Below are 15,292 nucleotides of genomic sequence, written 5' to 3' on the forward strand. Positions count from 1 at the left end.
ATCTATCTAATATGGGCCCTCTTAGACCATTTTCTATATATTTATGTGTGTGTTTGCAAGTGTATGTGGATCTCTAGAATTGTTTTTGAGTTACATAAATACAGATATCTCATTCTGTTTCTCAGTTCCATTTTTCATTTTGTCGCTCAATGTTGTGATTTTTAGATCCTTCTAGGTTGAAACAGGAAGATTTAGTTCCATCTTTTTGAATAATGTCTAGTGTTACATCCTTCAGACATGCTACATTTCATCTATTTCCCTTTTGATAGACATTGAAGTTTTTCTAACTCTCTGTTATTACAAATAATGCCGTGATGAACAACCTTATTCCCATTCTTTTATATCTCTTTTGCCACCCATGTGAGTGATTCTCTGGGTAGTACAAGGGGTGCAATTTCTGGGTAATAAATTATGTAAATACTTACCTCTCTGCTGCTGCTGCTAAGTCGCTTCGGTCCTGTCCAACTCTGTGCGACCCCAAAGATGACAGACCACCAGGCTCTCCCATCCCTGGGATTCTCCAGGCAAGAACACTGAAGTGGGTTTCCATTGCCTTCTCCAATGCATGAAAGTTAAAATTCAAAGTGAAGTCGCTCAGTCATGTCCGACAATTAGTGACCCCATGGACTGCAGCCTATCAGGCTCCTCCATCCATGGGATTTTCCAGGCAAGAGTACTCACCTCTCTAGATATATGCAATTTTTCTCAGTTCAGTTCAATTCAGTTCAGTCGCTCAGTCATATTCGACACTTTGCGACCCCAAGAATTGCAGCACGCCAGGCCTCCTGTCCATCACCAACTCCCAGAGTTCACCCAAACTCATGTGCATCGAGTTTGTGATGCCATACAGCCATCTCATCCTCTGTTGTCCCCTTCTCCTCCTGCCCTCAATCCCTCCCAGCATAAGGGTCTTTTCCCATGAGTCAAATCTTCGTATGAGGTGGCCAGAGTACTGGAGTTTCAGCTTTAGCATCAGTCCTTCCAAAGAACACCCAGGACTGATCTCCTTTAGAATGGACTGGTTGGATCTCCTTGCAGTCTAAGGGACTCTCAAGAGTCTTCTCCAACACCACAGTTCAAAAGCATTAATTCTTCGGTGCCCAGTTTTCTTCACAGTCCAACTCTCACATCCATACACGACCACTGGAAAAACATAGCCTTGACTAGATGGACCTTTGTTGGCAAAGTAATGTCTCTGCTTTTGAATATGCTATCTAGGTTGGTCACAACTTTCCTTCCAAGGAGTAAGCATCTTTTAATTTCATGGCTGCAGTCACCATCTCCAGTGATTTTGGAGCCCCCCAAAATAAAATCTGACACTGTTTCCACTGTTTCCCCATCTATTTCCCATGAAGTGATGGGACCACATGCCATGATCTTCGTTTTCTGAATGTTGAGCTTTAAGCCAACTTTTCAACTCTCCTCTCACTTTCATCAAGAGGCTTTTTAGTTCCTCTTCACTTTCTGCCATAAGGGTGGTATCATCTACATATCTGAGGTTATTAATATTTCTCTGGGCAATCTAGATTTCAGCTTGTGCTTCTTCCAGCCCAGCGTTTCTCATGATGTACACTGCATATAAGTTAAATAAGCAGGGTGACAATATACAGCCTTGAGGTACTCCTTTTCCTATTTGGAACCAGTCGGTTGTTCCATGTCTAGTTCTAACTGTTGCTTCCTGACCTGCATATAGGTTTCTCAAGAGGCAGGTTAGGTGGTCTGGTATCCCCATTTCTTTCAGAATTTTCTACAGTTTATTGTGATCCACACAGTCAAAGACTTTGGCATAGTCAATAAAGCAGAAATAGATGTTTTTCTGGAACTCTCTTGCTTTTTCAATGATCCAGCGGATGTTGGCAATTTGATCTCTGGTTCCTCTGCCTTTTCTAAAACCAGCTTGAACATCTGGAAGTTCACGGTTCATGTATTGCTGAAGCCTGGCTTGGAGAATTTTGAACATTACTTTACTACCATGTGAGACGAGTGCAATTGTGAGGCAGTTTGAGCATTCTTTGGAGTTGCCGTTCTTTGGAATGAAAACTGCCCTTTTCCAGTCCTGTGGCCACTGCTGAGTTTTCCAAATTTGCTGGCATATTGAATGTAGCACTTTCACAGCATCATCTTCCAGGATTTGAAATAGCTCAACTAGAATTCCATCACCTCCACTAGCTTTGTTCGTAGTGATGTTTTCCAAGGCCCACTTGACTTCACATTCCAGGATGTCTGGCTCTAGGTGAGTGATCACACCATCGTGATTATCTGGATCTTGAAGATCTTTTTTGTACAGTTCTTCTGTGTATTCTTGCCACCTCTTCTTAATATCTTCTGCTTCTGTTAGGTCCACACAATTTCTGTCCTTTATCGAGCCCATCTTTGCATGAAATGTTCCCTTGGTATCTCTCATTTTCTTGAAAAGATCTCTAGTCTTTCCCCTTCTGTTGTTTTCCTCTATTTCTTTGCATTGATCGCTGAGAAAGGCTTTCTTATCTCTTCTTGCTATTCTTTAGAACTCTGCATTCAGATGCTTATATCTTTCCTTTTCTCCTTTGCTTTTCACTTCTTTTCTTTTCACAGCTATTTGTAAGGCCTCCGCAGACAGCCATTTTGCTTTTTTGCATTTCTTTTCCATGGGGATGGTCTTGTTCCCTGTCTCCTGTACAATGTCACGAACTTCCATCCATAGTTCATCAGGCACTCTATCTATCAGATCTAGTCCCTTAAATCTATTTCTCACTTCTACTTTATAATCATAAGGAATTTGATTTAGGTCATACCTGAATGGTCTAGTGGTTTTCCCTACTTTCTTCAATTTAAGTCTGAATTTGACAATAAGGAGTTCATGATCTGGGCCACAGTCAGCTCCTGGTCCTGTTTCTGCTGACTGTATAGAGCTTCTCCATCTTTGGCTGCAAAGAATATAATCAATCTGGTTTTGGTGTTGACCATCTGGTGATGTCCATGTATAGAGTCTTCTCTTGTGTTGTTGGAAGAGGGTGTTTGCTAAACCCCTCTTGGCAAAACTCTGTTAGCCTTTGCCCTGCTTCATTCCATACTCCAAAGCCAAATTTTCCTGTTACCCCAGGTGTTTCTTGACTTCCTACTTTTGCATTCCAGTCCCCTATAATGAAAAGGACATCTTTTTGGATGTTAGTTCTAGAAGGTCTTGTAGGTCTTCATAGAACCGTTCAACTTCAGCTTCTTCAGCATTACTGGTTGGGGCATAGACTTGGATTACTGTGATATTGAATGGTTTGCCTTGGAAATGAACAGAGATCATTCTGTTGTTTTTGAGATTGCATCCAAGTACTGCATTTCATACTCTTTTGTTGACCATGATGGCTACTCCATTTCTTCTAAGGGATTTCTGCCCACAGTAGTAGATATAATGGTCATCTGAGTTAAATTCGCCCATTCCAGTCCATTTTAGTTCGCCGATTATTAGAATGTCGACGTTCACTCTTGCCATCTCCTGTTTGACCACTTCCAATTTGCCTTGATTCATGGACCTGACATTCCAGGTTCCTATGCAATATTGCTCTTTACAGCATTGGACCTTGCTTCTATCACCAGTCACATCCACAGCTGGGTATTGTTTTTGCTTTGGCTCCATCCCTTCATTCTTTCTGGAGTTATTTCTCCACTGATCTCCAGAAGCATATTGGGCACCTACTGACCTGGAGAATTCCTCTTTAAGTATCTTATCATTTGCCTTTTCATACTGAGGATATACAAAGTTTCTCCTTCCCCACTTCCTCAACAGCACTTGATAGTATCTGGATTTTGTTTTGTTTTGTTTTTGGCCAGTCAAGTATGTGATCTAACATAGTTGTTTTAAGGTTCACTCCTCTGATTCCTATTAAAGGATTCTGCTTCTCTCTATATGTTTGCTTGCTTTTCTAGTTTCCACTTTAATGAATTTCATATGCATATTATTGACTCATTTTCCCATGAGATATCCTGTTCTTGATAATATTCAGGTTATTCCTATTTATTCAGGATGTTCAGTCTCAGCTGGTTACATACATGCACCTGTCTTTTAACACTGTGCATAGTGTCTTTCACAAAGTGGAAAACAATTTTGATGTATTTTACATTTTCACTTTTTGATTATAGTTGATTTACAATGTGGTGTTAGTTTCAGATGTATAACAAAGTGAAGCAGTTAAACATACACACATATCCACTCTTTTTAAAATTCTCTCCCCATATAGGCCATTACATTTTTTTTCTTTTCTAAAAAAATTTATTATTTTAGTTGGAGGCTAATTACTTTACAATATTGTGGTGGTTTTTGACATACACTGACATGAATCAGCCGTGGGTGTACATGTGTTCCCATCCTGAACCCCCCCTCCCACCTCCCTCCCCATCCCATCCTTCAGGGTCATCCCAGTGCACCAGCCCTGAGCACCCTGTCTCATGCATTGAACCGGGACTGGCGATCTGTTTCACATATGATAATATACATGTTTCAATGTCATTCTCTCAGATCATCCCACCCTCGCCTTCTTCCACAGAATCCAAAAGACTGTTCTATGTATCTGTGTCTCTTTTGCTGTCTTGAATATAGGATTATCATTACATTCTTTCTAAATTCCATATATATGTGTTAGTATACTGTATTGGTGTTTTTCTTTCTGGCTTACTTCACTCCGTATAATAGGCTCCAATTTCATCCACCTCATTAGAACTGATTCAAATGTATTCTTTTTAATGGCTGAGTAATATTCCATTGTGTGTATGTACCACAGCTTTCTTATCCATTCATCTGCTGATGGACATGTAGGTTGCTTCCATGTCCTGGCTATTATAAACAGTGCTGTGATGACATTGGGGTACACGTGTCTCTTTCAATTCTGGTTTCCTCAGTGTGTATGCCTAGCAGTGGGATTGCTGGGTCATATGGCAGTTCTATTTCCAGTTTTTTAAGGAAACTCCACACTGTTCTCCATAGTGGCTATACTAGTTTGCATTCCCATCAACAGTGTGAGAGGGTTCCCTTTTCTCCATACCCTTTCCAGCATTTATTCTTTGTAGATTTTTGGGTAGCGGCCATTCTGATAGGCATGAAATGGTACCTCATTGTGGTTTTGAATTGCAGTTCTCTGATAATGAGTGATGTTGAGCATCTTTTCATGTGTTTGTTAACCATCTGTATGTCTTCTTTGGAGAACAGTCTGTTTAGTTCTTTGGCCCATTTTTTGATTGGGTCATTTATTTTTTGGGAATTGAGCTACAGGTGTTGCTTGTATATTCTTGAGATTAATTCTTTGTCAGTTGCTTCGTTTGCTATTATTTTCTCCCATTCTGAAGGCTGTCTTTTCACCTTGCTTATAGTTTCCTTTGTTGTGCAAAAGCTTTTAATTTTAATTAGGTCCCATTTGTTTATTTTTGCTTTTATTTCCAGTATTCTGGGAGGATTCTCATAGAGGATCCTGCTGTGATTTATGTCAGAGAGTGTTTTGCCTATGTTTTCCTCTAGGAGTTTTATAGTTTCTGGTCTTATATTTAGATCTTTAATCCATTTTGAGTTTATTTTTGTGTATGGTGTTAGAAAGTGTTCTGGTTTCATTCTTTTACAAGTGGTTGACCAGTTTTCCCAGCACCACTTGTTAAAGAGATTGTCTTTTCTCCATTGTGTATTCTTGCCTCCTTTGTCAAAGATAAGATGTCCATAGGTGTGTGGATTTATCTCTGGGCTTTCTATTTTGTTCCATTGATCTATATTTCTGTCTTTGTGCCTGTACCATACTGTCTTGATGACTGTGGCTTTGTAGTAGAGCCTGAAGTCAGGTAGGTTGATTCCTCCAGTTCCATTCTTCTTTCTCAAGATTGCTTTGGCTATTGAAGGTTTTTTGTATTTCCATACAAATTGTGAAAGTATTTGTTCTAGTTCTCTGAAAAATACCGTTGGTAGCTTGATAGGGATTGCATTGAATCTATAGATTGCTTTGGGTAGTATACTCATTTTCACTATATTGATTCTTCCAACCCATGAACAAGGTATATTTCTCCACCTATTAGTGTCCTCTTTGATTTCTTTCACCATTGTTTTATAGTTTTCTATATATAGGTCTTTAGTTTCTTTAGGTAGATATATTGATAAGTATTTTATTCTTTTCGTTGCAATGGTGAATGGAATTGTTTCCTTAATTTCTCTTTCTGTTTCGTCACTGTTAGTGTATAGGAATGCAAGGGATTTCTGTGTGTTAATTTTATATCCTGCAACTTTACTATATTCATTGATTAGCTCTAGTAATTTTCTGGTGGAGTCTTTAGGGTTTTCTATGTAGAGGATCATGTCATCTGCAAACAGTGAGAGTTTTACTTCTTCTTTTCCAATCTGGATTTCTTTTATTTCTTTTTCTCCTCTGATTGCTGTGGCCAAAACTTCCAAAACTATGTTGAATAGTAGTGGTGAGAGTCGGCACCCTTATCTTGTTCCCGACTTTAGGGAAAATGCTTTCAATTTTTCACCATTGAGGATAATGTTTGCTGTGCATTTGTCATATATAGCTTTTATTATGTTGAGGTATGTTCCTTCTATTCCTGCTTTCTGGAGGGTTTTTTAAAGTCATAAATGGATGTTGAAGTTTGTCAAAGGCTTTCTCTGCATCTATTGAGATAATAAAATGGTTTTTTATCTTTCTATTTTTAGTGTGGTGTATTATGTTGATTGATTTGCAGCTGTTGAAGAATGCTTGCATCCCTGGGATAAAGCCCACTTGGTCATGATGTATGATCTTTAAATATATTGTTAGATTCTGTTTGCTAGAATTTTGTTAAGGATTTTTACATCTATGTTCATCAGTGATATTGGCCTATAGTTTTCTTTTACTGTGGCATCATTGTCTGGTTTTGGTATTAGGGTGATGGTGGCCTCATAGAATGAGTTTGGAAGTTTACCTTCCTCTGAAATTTTCTGGAAGAGTTTGAGTAGGATAGGTGTTAGCTCTTCTCTAAATTTTTGCTAGAATTCAGCTGTGAAGCCATATGATTCTGGGATTTTGTTTGCTGGAAGATTTTTGATTACAGTTTCAATTTCCATGCTTGTGATATATCTGTTAAGATTTTCTATTTCTTCCTGGTCTAGTTTTGGAAAGTTGTACTTTTCTAAGAATTTGTCCATTTCTTCCAAGTTGTCTGTTTTATTGGCATATAATTGCTGATAGTAGTCTCTTATGATCTTTTGTATTTCTGTGTTATCTGTTGTGATTTCTCCATTTTCATTTCTAATTTTGTTGATTTGATTCTTCTCCCTTTGTTTCTTTTTTTATTTTTTAAAATTTTTATTAAATAAATAAATCCCTTTGCTTCTTGATGAGTCTGGCTAATGGTTTATCAATTTTATTTATCTTCTCAAAGAACAAGCTTTTAGTTTTGTTGATTTTTGCTATGGTCTCTTTTGTTTCTTTTGGATTTATCTCTGCCCTAATTTTTAAGATTTCTTTCCTTCTACTAACCCTGGGGTTCTTTATTTCTCCCTTTTTTAGTTGTTTTATGTGTAGAGTTAGGTTATTTATTTGACTTTTTTCTTATTTCTTGAGGTAAGCCTGTATTATTATGAACCCTCCCCTTAGCACTGCTTTTACAGTGTTCCGTAAGTTTTGGGTCATTGTGTTTTCATTTTCATTCGTTCCTGTGCATATTTTGATTTCTTTTTTGATTTCTTCTATGATTTGTTGGTTTTTCAGAAGCATGTTGTTTAGCCTCCATATGTTGGAATTTTTAATAGTTTTTCTTCCTGTAATTGAGATCTAATCTTACTGCATTGTGGTCAGAAAAGGTGATTGGAATAATTTCAATTTTTTTTAATTTACCAAAGCTAGATTTATGGCCCAGGATGTGATATATCCTGGAGAAGCTTCCATGTGCACTTCAGAAAAAGGTGAAATTCTTCAGAAAAAGAAAATTGTTTGGGGGTGAAGTGTCCTATAGATACCAATTAAGCCTAGCTGGTCCATTGTGTCATTTAAAGTTTTTGTTTCCTTGTTGATTTTCTGTTTAGTTGATCTATCCATAGGTGTGAGTGGGGTATTAAAGTCTCCCACTATTAATGTGTTATTGTTAATTTTCCCTTTTGTACTTGTTAGCATTTGCCTTTCATATTGCAGTGCTCCTATGTTGGGTGCATATATATTTATAATTGTTATATCTTCTTCTTGGATTGATCCTTTGATCATTATGTAGTGTCCTTCTTTGTCTCTTTTCACAGCCTTTGTTTTAAAGTCTATTTTATCTGATATGAGTATTGCTACTCCTGCTTTTTTTTGGTCTCCATTTGCATGAAATATCTTTTTGCAGCCCTTCATTTTCAGTCTGTATGTGTCCCTTGTTTTGAGGTGGGTCTCTTGTAGACAGCATATATTGGGATCTTGTTTTTATATCCATTCAGCTAGTCTTTGTCTTTTGGTTGGGGCATTCAACCCATTTACATTTAAGGTAATTATTGATAAGTATGGTCCTGTTGCCACTTACTTTGTTGTTTTGGGTTCAAGTTAATACACCCTTTCTGTGTTTCCTGTCTAGAGAAGATCCTTTAGCATTTGTTGAAGAGCTGGTTTGTTGGTGCTGAATTCTCTAAGCTTTTGCTTGTCTGTAAAGCTTTTGAATTTTCCTTCATATCTGAATGAGATCCTTGCTGGGTACAGTAATCTGGGTTGTAGGTTTTTCTCTTTCATAACTTTAAATATGTCCTGCCATTCCCTTCTGGCCTGAAGAGTTTCTATTGAAAGATCAGCTGTCATCCTTATAGGAATCCCTTTGTGTGTTATTTGTTGTTTTTTCCTTGCTGCTTTTAATATTTGTTCTTTGTGTTTGATCTTTGTTTATTTGATTAATATGTGTCTTCGGGTGTTTCACCTTGGGTTTCTCCTGTTTTGGACTCTCTGGGTTTCTTGCACCTGTGTGACTATTTCCTTCCCCATTTTAGGGAAGTTTTCAACTATTATCTCCTCGAGTATTTTCTCATGGTCTTTCTTTTTGTCTTCTTCTTCTGGGACTCCTGTGATTCAAATGTTGGGGTGTTTAACATTGTCCCAGAGGTCCCTGAGGTTGTCCTCATTTCTTTCAATTCTTTTTTCTTTTTTCCTCTCTGCATCATTTATTTCCACCTTTCTATCTTCTACCTCACTTATCTTATCTTCTGCCCCCATTATTCTACTGTTGGTTCCCTCCAGAGTGTTTTTTTATCTCATTTATTGCATTATTCATTATTGATTGACTCTTTTATATTTCTTGTAGGTCCTTGTTAAACCTTTCTTGCATCTTCTCAATCCTTTTCTCCAGGCTATTTATCTGTAACTCCATTTTGTTTTCAAGGTTTGGGATCATTTTTATTATCATTATTCTGAATTATTTTTTAGGTAGACTCCCTATCTCCTCCTCTTTTGTTTGGTTTGGTGGGCATTTATCATGTTCCTTTACCTGCTGAGTATTTCTCTGTCTTTTCATCTTATTTAGATTGCTGTGTTTGGCGTGGCCTTTCTGTATTCTGGTAGTTTGTAGTTCCTCTTTATTGTGGAGGCTCCTCCCTGTGGGTGGGGTTGGACGAGTGGCTTGTCAAGGTTTCCTGGTTAATGGATCTTGCATCGTTGTTCTGCTGGGTGGAGCTGGATTTCTTCTCTCTGGAGTGAAATAAAGTGTCCAGCAGTGAGCTTTGAGATGTCTATGGGTTTGGTGTGACTTTGGGCAACCTGTATATTGAAGCTCAGCACTATGTTCCTGCATTGCTGGAGGATTTGCATGGTATGTCTTGCTCTGGAACTTATTGGCTCTTGGGTGGTGCTTGGTTTCAGTGTAGGTATGGAGGCTTTTGGATGAGCTCTTGTTGATTAATGGTCCCTGGAGTCAGGAGTTCTCTGGTGTTCTCAGGTTTGGAGTTTAAGCCTCCTGCCTCTGGTTTTCAGTCTTATTCTTAGAGTAGCCTCAAGACTTCTCCATTCATATAGCCCTGATAATCAAACTTCTATGTTAAGGGTGAAAAGATTCTCCACAGTGAGGGACACCCAGAGAGGTTCACAGAGTTACATGGAGAAGAGAAAAGGGACATGGGCGATAGAGGTGACCTGGAGGAGAAGAGGGGGAATCAAAAAGGGGGAGAGCAATCTAGACAGTAAACAATTCCCTGTGTGCTCTCCACAGTCTGGAACCCTCAGAGAGGTTCACGGAGTTACATAAAGAAGAGAAGAGGGAAGAAGGAGATAGAGGTGAGGAGGAGGAGCAAAGGGAGAATCAAAGGGAGAGAGATAGATCTAGTCAGCGCTCTGTTCCCTAAGTGTGTCTGCAGCCTGGAACACCCGCAGAGATTCACAGAGTTGGGTTGAGAAGAGAAGGGGGAGGGAGGAGATAGAGGTGACCTGGGGGAGAAAAAGGAGAGTCAAAAGGGGGAGAGAGTAATCAAGCCAGTAATCACACTCCTAAGTAAAAATGGGTACTGAAGATTGGATTCTTAAATGTGCAAAACTGATAACAAATACTATAAGCAAAGACTAAAAATCTAGAGCAGAAGTTAGACTCTCAAAAATACAATATTAAAAAAAAATCACAAAAAGTATAAGAAATATATATGAAGTTTGCTCTAAAAATAAGGTCTTATTTTTTTTTGCAAGGTAATAGTAGGTTATACAAAGAAGGCAATGGCACCCCACTCCAGTACTCTTGCCTGGAAAATCCCATGGATGGAGGAGCCTGGTCAGCTGCAGTCCATGGGGTCGCTAAGAGTCAGATATGACTGAGCGCCTTCCCTTTCACTTTTCACTTTCATGCATTGGGGAAGGAAATGGCAACCCACTCCATTGTCCTTGCCTGGAGACTCCCAGGGATGGGGGATCCCGGTGGGCTGCCATCTATGGGTTCGCACAGAGTCGGACACGACTGAAGCAACTTAGCAGTAGGTTATAAAAATGAAAATTAAAGGACTAATAGAGGACTTAAAAAAAGAAAAAAAATTTAAAAATTAAAAAAAAATGATAGTAGTAAAAATATATCTAGGAATTTCTCTGGTGCTGTTGCAGGCAGTGTGGGGTCAGTTCAGTTTCAGATAGTTCCTTGTTTCAGCTTATACTTCTCAAGATCTATAGGCCCCTTCCAATGTAGTTGGTGTTAACTACAGGGATTTTAATCTGTTGCACCTGTCACTTCCAAAGCAGTTCCCTCTGTTTATTCAGCTTCTTCTGTTTGCAGGAGTCTTCAGTGTCTAATTTCCACCCAGACACAAGGGGGCGAAGGTGGTCTCTTGTTTAGGCTCACTTGTTCAGTCGTGTTGTGGGGAAGGAGGAACACTGCAAACAAATATCACTGGCGTGTGTGGGGAGTGCTCACAGTGTCTCAGCCAGACTGGGTTTGCCCCCGCTCACGGCGTGCATGCTTTCCCAGTCTACACTGATTAGGCTTCAGGTTGCTCTGCGGGGAACGGGCCCTGGATTGTGTGCACTTCCCAGGTCTAAGCCGGTCAGGTTCAGGTTCTTGGGTACTCCACAAAGGTGCAGACTCAGTTGGGCCTGCGTTTTGTGCCATTTCCCAGTTAGAGCAGCTCAGGCGACCAGGTGCATAGCGAGCACGCTCTCCTCAGGTGCGGTGCGTCTTATCACCTCCCTGGTCCCAGCTGCTCAGGTTTCCAGGAGTGCCCGTCTCCGGTGTACCATGTGTCTCTTCTGGGGAGCTGATCTCTGGCTGCGACCCTCCCAGCGGATGTCAACCGTCCAGAATCCCAGGAAGTCTTTGGTTAGAAACTGGAAGCCGGTTTGCAGTTTGGTAGGGGATGCCCTCTCTGGGGCCAAGTTTGCCCCCTTCCTGCTCTGGCTGGTGCCCGCCTGCCCCCTGTGTCCGGTGGGGGATGGGCCAGTCTGCAGCCTGCTAGCTCTCCTCTGGTATTCACTCAGTCCTTTGTTCTGTGAGCGACCTGGCAGTGCCTTAGGTTAGGGCTTTTAGCAGGATAGTTCTCTCTCTCTCCCCCCCCCCCCCCACCCGGCTATCCTACAGTTTAGGTTGCTATCCCACGTTAGCTCCTTCAGATTGCCCTCAGGGCATTCAGGCCCAGTCCTTACCCTAAGCAATGCCGCCCGCTCTTCTCTGTTCAGCCCCCACTGGCTGGTGGCAGATGCGAGCGTCTGGGCTACTTCTTTGCTGGGAGTTGCCTTTAGGCACGTAATCTGTGGGTCTTATTTATTTATTTTTCCTCCCTGTTATGTTGCCCTCGGAGATTCGAAAACTTACCCCAGACCCGCCCATGAGAGGGTTTCCTGGTGTTTGGAAACTTCTCCTCTATTAAAATTCCCTTCCCTGGATGGATCTCCATCCCTAACTCTTTTGTCTCTCTTTATATCTTTTACATTTTGTCCTACCTCCTTTTGAAGACGATGGGCTGCTTTTCTGGGTGCCTGATGTCCCCTGCCAGTGTTCAGAGTTGTTTTGTGGGGTTTGCTCAGTGTTCAAATGTTCTTTCAATGAATTTGTGGGGAGAAGGTGGTCTCCCTGTCCTATTCCTCTGCCATCTTAGGACCACCCCCATTACAGAGTATTGAGTAGTTTCCTGTGCTATTCAGTAGGTTCTTATTAGTTATGCATTTTATATAGAGTAGTGTGGTTATGTCAGTCACAATCTTCCAATTTATCACTCCATTCTCCTAATCTCCTGGTAACCATAAGTTTACTATCTACAACTATACCACTTCTGTTTTGTAGATAAGTTCATTTATACTTTTTTTTTTTTTTACAATCCACATATAAGTGATATTATCTGATATTTGACTTTCTGTGTCTGACTTACTTCACTCAGTTTAACAATCTCTAGGTCCATCCACATTGCTGTGAATGGTATTATTTTGTTCTTTTTACGGCTGAGAAGGAAAGTTATGACCAACCTAGATAGCATATTCAAAAGCAGAGACATTACTTTGCCAACAAAGGTCCATCTAGTTAAGGCTATTTTTCCAGTGGTCATGTATGGATGTGAGAGTTGGACTGTGAAGAAGGCTGAGCACCGAAGAATTGATGCTTTTAAACTGTGGTGTTGGAGAAGACTTTTGAGAGTCCCTTGGACTGCAAGGAGATCCAACCAGTCCATTCTAAAGGAGATCAGTCCTGGGTGTTCTTTGGAAGGACTGATGCTAAAGCTGAAACTCCAGTACTCTGGCCACCTCATGCGAAGAGTTGACTCATTGGAAAAGACCCTGATGCTGGGAGGGATTGGGGGCAGGAGGAGAAGGGGATGACAGAAGATGAGATGGCTAGATGACATCACTGACTCGATGGACATGAGTTTGAGTGAACTCCAGGAGTTGGTGATGGACAGGGAGGCCTGGAGTGCTGCAGTTCATGGGGTCGCAAAGAGTCAGACACGACTGAGTGACTGAACTGAACTGAACTGAACTGAATATTCCATTGTATATGTGTACCATATCTTCTTTATCTATTTCTCTGTTGATTGAGTTCAATGGAACTCACACAGAGATAAAGCCAAGGTCACCTAACCTATGACAAAAGAGGTAAGAATATATAATGGAGGAAAGACAGTCTCTTTAATAAGTGGTGCTGGGAAAACTGGATAGCTACAAGTAAATGAATGAAATTAGAACACTTCCTAAATTCAAAATGGATTAAGGGCCTAAATGTAAGGCTAGATACTAGAAAACTCTTAAAGGAAAACATAGAACACTCTTTTTTAAAAAATAATTTTTATTTATTTTTATTTTTGGTTGCACTGAGTGTTGCTGTGCAGGCTTTTTTCTAGTTGCAGAGAGTGGGGGCCACACTCTAGTTTCAGTTTGAGGGCTTCTCACTGCAGGGGTTTCTCTTGTTTCAGAGCCCGGACTTCAGGGTGCACAAGCTTCAGTAGTTGTGGCACATAGATTCAGTAGTTTCAGCTCTCAGGCTCTAAATCACAGGCTCGGTAGTTGTGGTGCATGGACTTAGTTGCTCCATGGCCTGTGGGATCTTCCCAGATCAGGGAACGAACCCCGGTCTCCTGCACTGGCAGGTGGATTCTTACCACTGAGCCACCAGGGAAGCCCTGGCAGAACACTCTCTGACATAAATCACAGGAAGACCTTTTTTGACTTACATCCTATAGTAATAAAAAAATAATAAATAAACAAACGGGACACAAACTGAAAATCTTTTGTACAGCAAAAGAAACCACAGAAAATATGGAAAGACAACATGGAAAGACAACCCTCAGAATGGGAGAAAATATTTGCAAAAGAAGTCATTGACGAGGGATTAATATCCAAAATACACAAATAGCTCATGCAGCTCAATATCTAAAAAACAAACAACCTGATCAAAAAAGAACTGGAAGACCTAAAGAGACATTTCCCCAGAGAAAACACGCAGATGGACAAAAAGTACATGAAAAGATGCTCAACATCATTAATTATTAGAGAAATTAAAATCCCAAAGCTACAATGAAGTATCACCTCACACCAGTCAGAATGGCCATCACCAAAAAATCTACAAACAATAATACTGGAGAAGGTGTGGAAAAGGGGAACCCTCCTACACTGTTGGTGGAAATGTAAACTTGTGCAGTCACTATGGAGAACAGTATGCTATAAAAAGCTAAAAAGAGAGTTACTATATGATCTACAACATATATCCAGAGAAAACCATGATTCACATAGATACATGCACCCCAGTGCTCACTACAGCGCTATCTACAATATTCAAGACATGAAAGCAACCTAAATGTCCATCAACAGAAAAATGGATTAGGAAGGTGTGATATAGATATATAGCTGGAATATTACTCAGCCATAAAAAAGAACAAACTCTTCACTTTATTATTTGTGCTTTTTATATTTTGGTTAAAAAATTTCCTCACTCTCAGAGCTATAAATATATTCTTCTATTTCATCATCTAATAGGTTTAATACATCAAATTAATTTTTTAATAGATTCAAATTCTCTATTGAAGTTCTTCATTTTTTCATCTATTATGTACATTTTCCCCTCTACTTTCTTCAAAATATTAATCATAGTTATTTTTAAGTCTTTAACCTATATATGTAGATCTGTTTCTAATGTCTACTTTCTCACTTTAATATCAATTATAGCTTTGTCTGCCTAGAATTTTTTCAGTGTCATGTATTCTCGTTGTTTAGTCGCTAAATGGTGTCTGACTCTTTGTAGCCCACCGGGCTTTTCTGTCCATGGAATTTCCCATGGAAGAATACTGGGCTGGCTTGCCATTTCCTTCTCCAGGTGAACTTCCTGACCCAGGGATCAAACTTGCATCTCCTGCATTGGCAGGCTGAGCCACCAGTTTTTGTAAAAGAACCAAAGAAGCTTCAGA

The sequence above is a fragment of the Bubalus bubalis genome, chromosome 6, assembly GCF_019923935.1.
Source record: "Bubalus bubalis isolate 160015118507 breed Murrah chromosome 6, NDDB_SH_1, whole genome shotgun sequence".
NCBI lineage: Eukaryota > Metazoa > Chordata > Mammalia > Artiodactyla > Bovidae > Bubalus > Bubalus bubalis.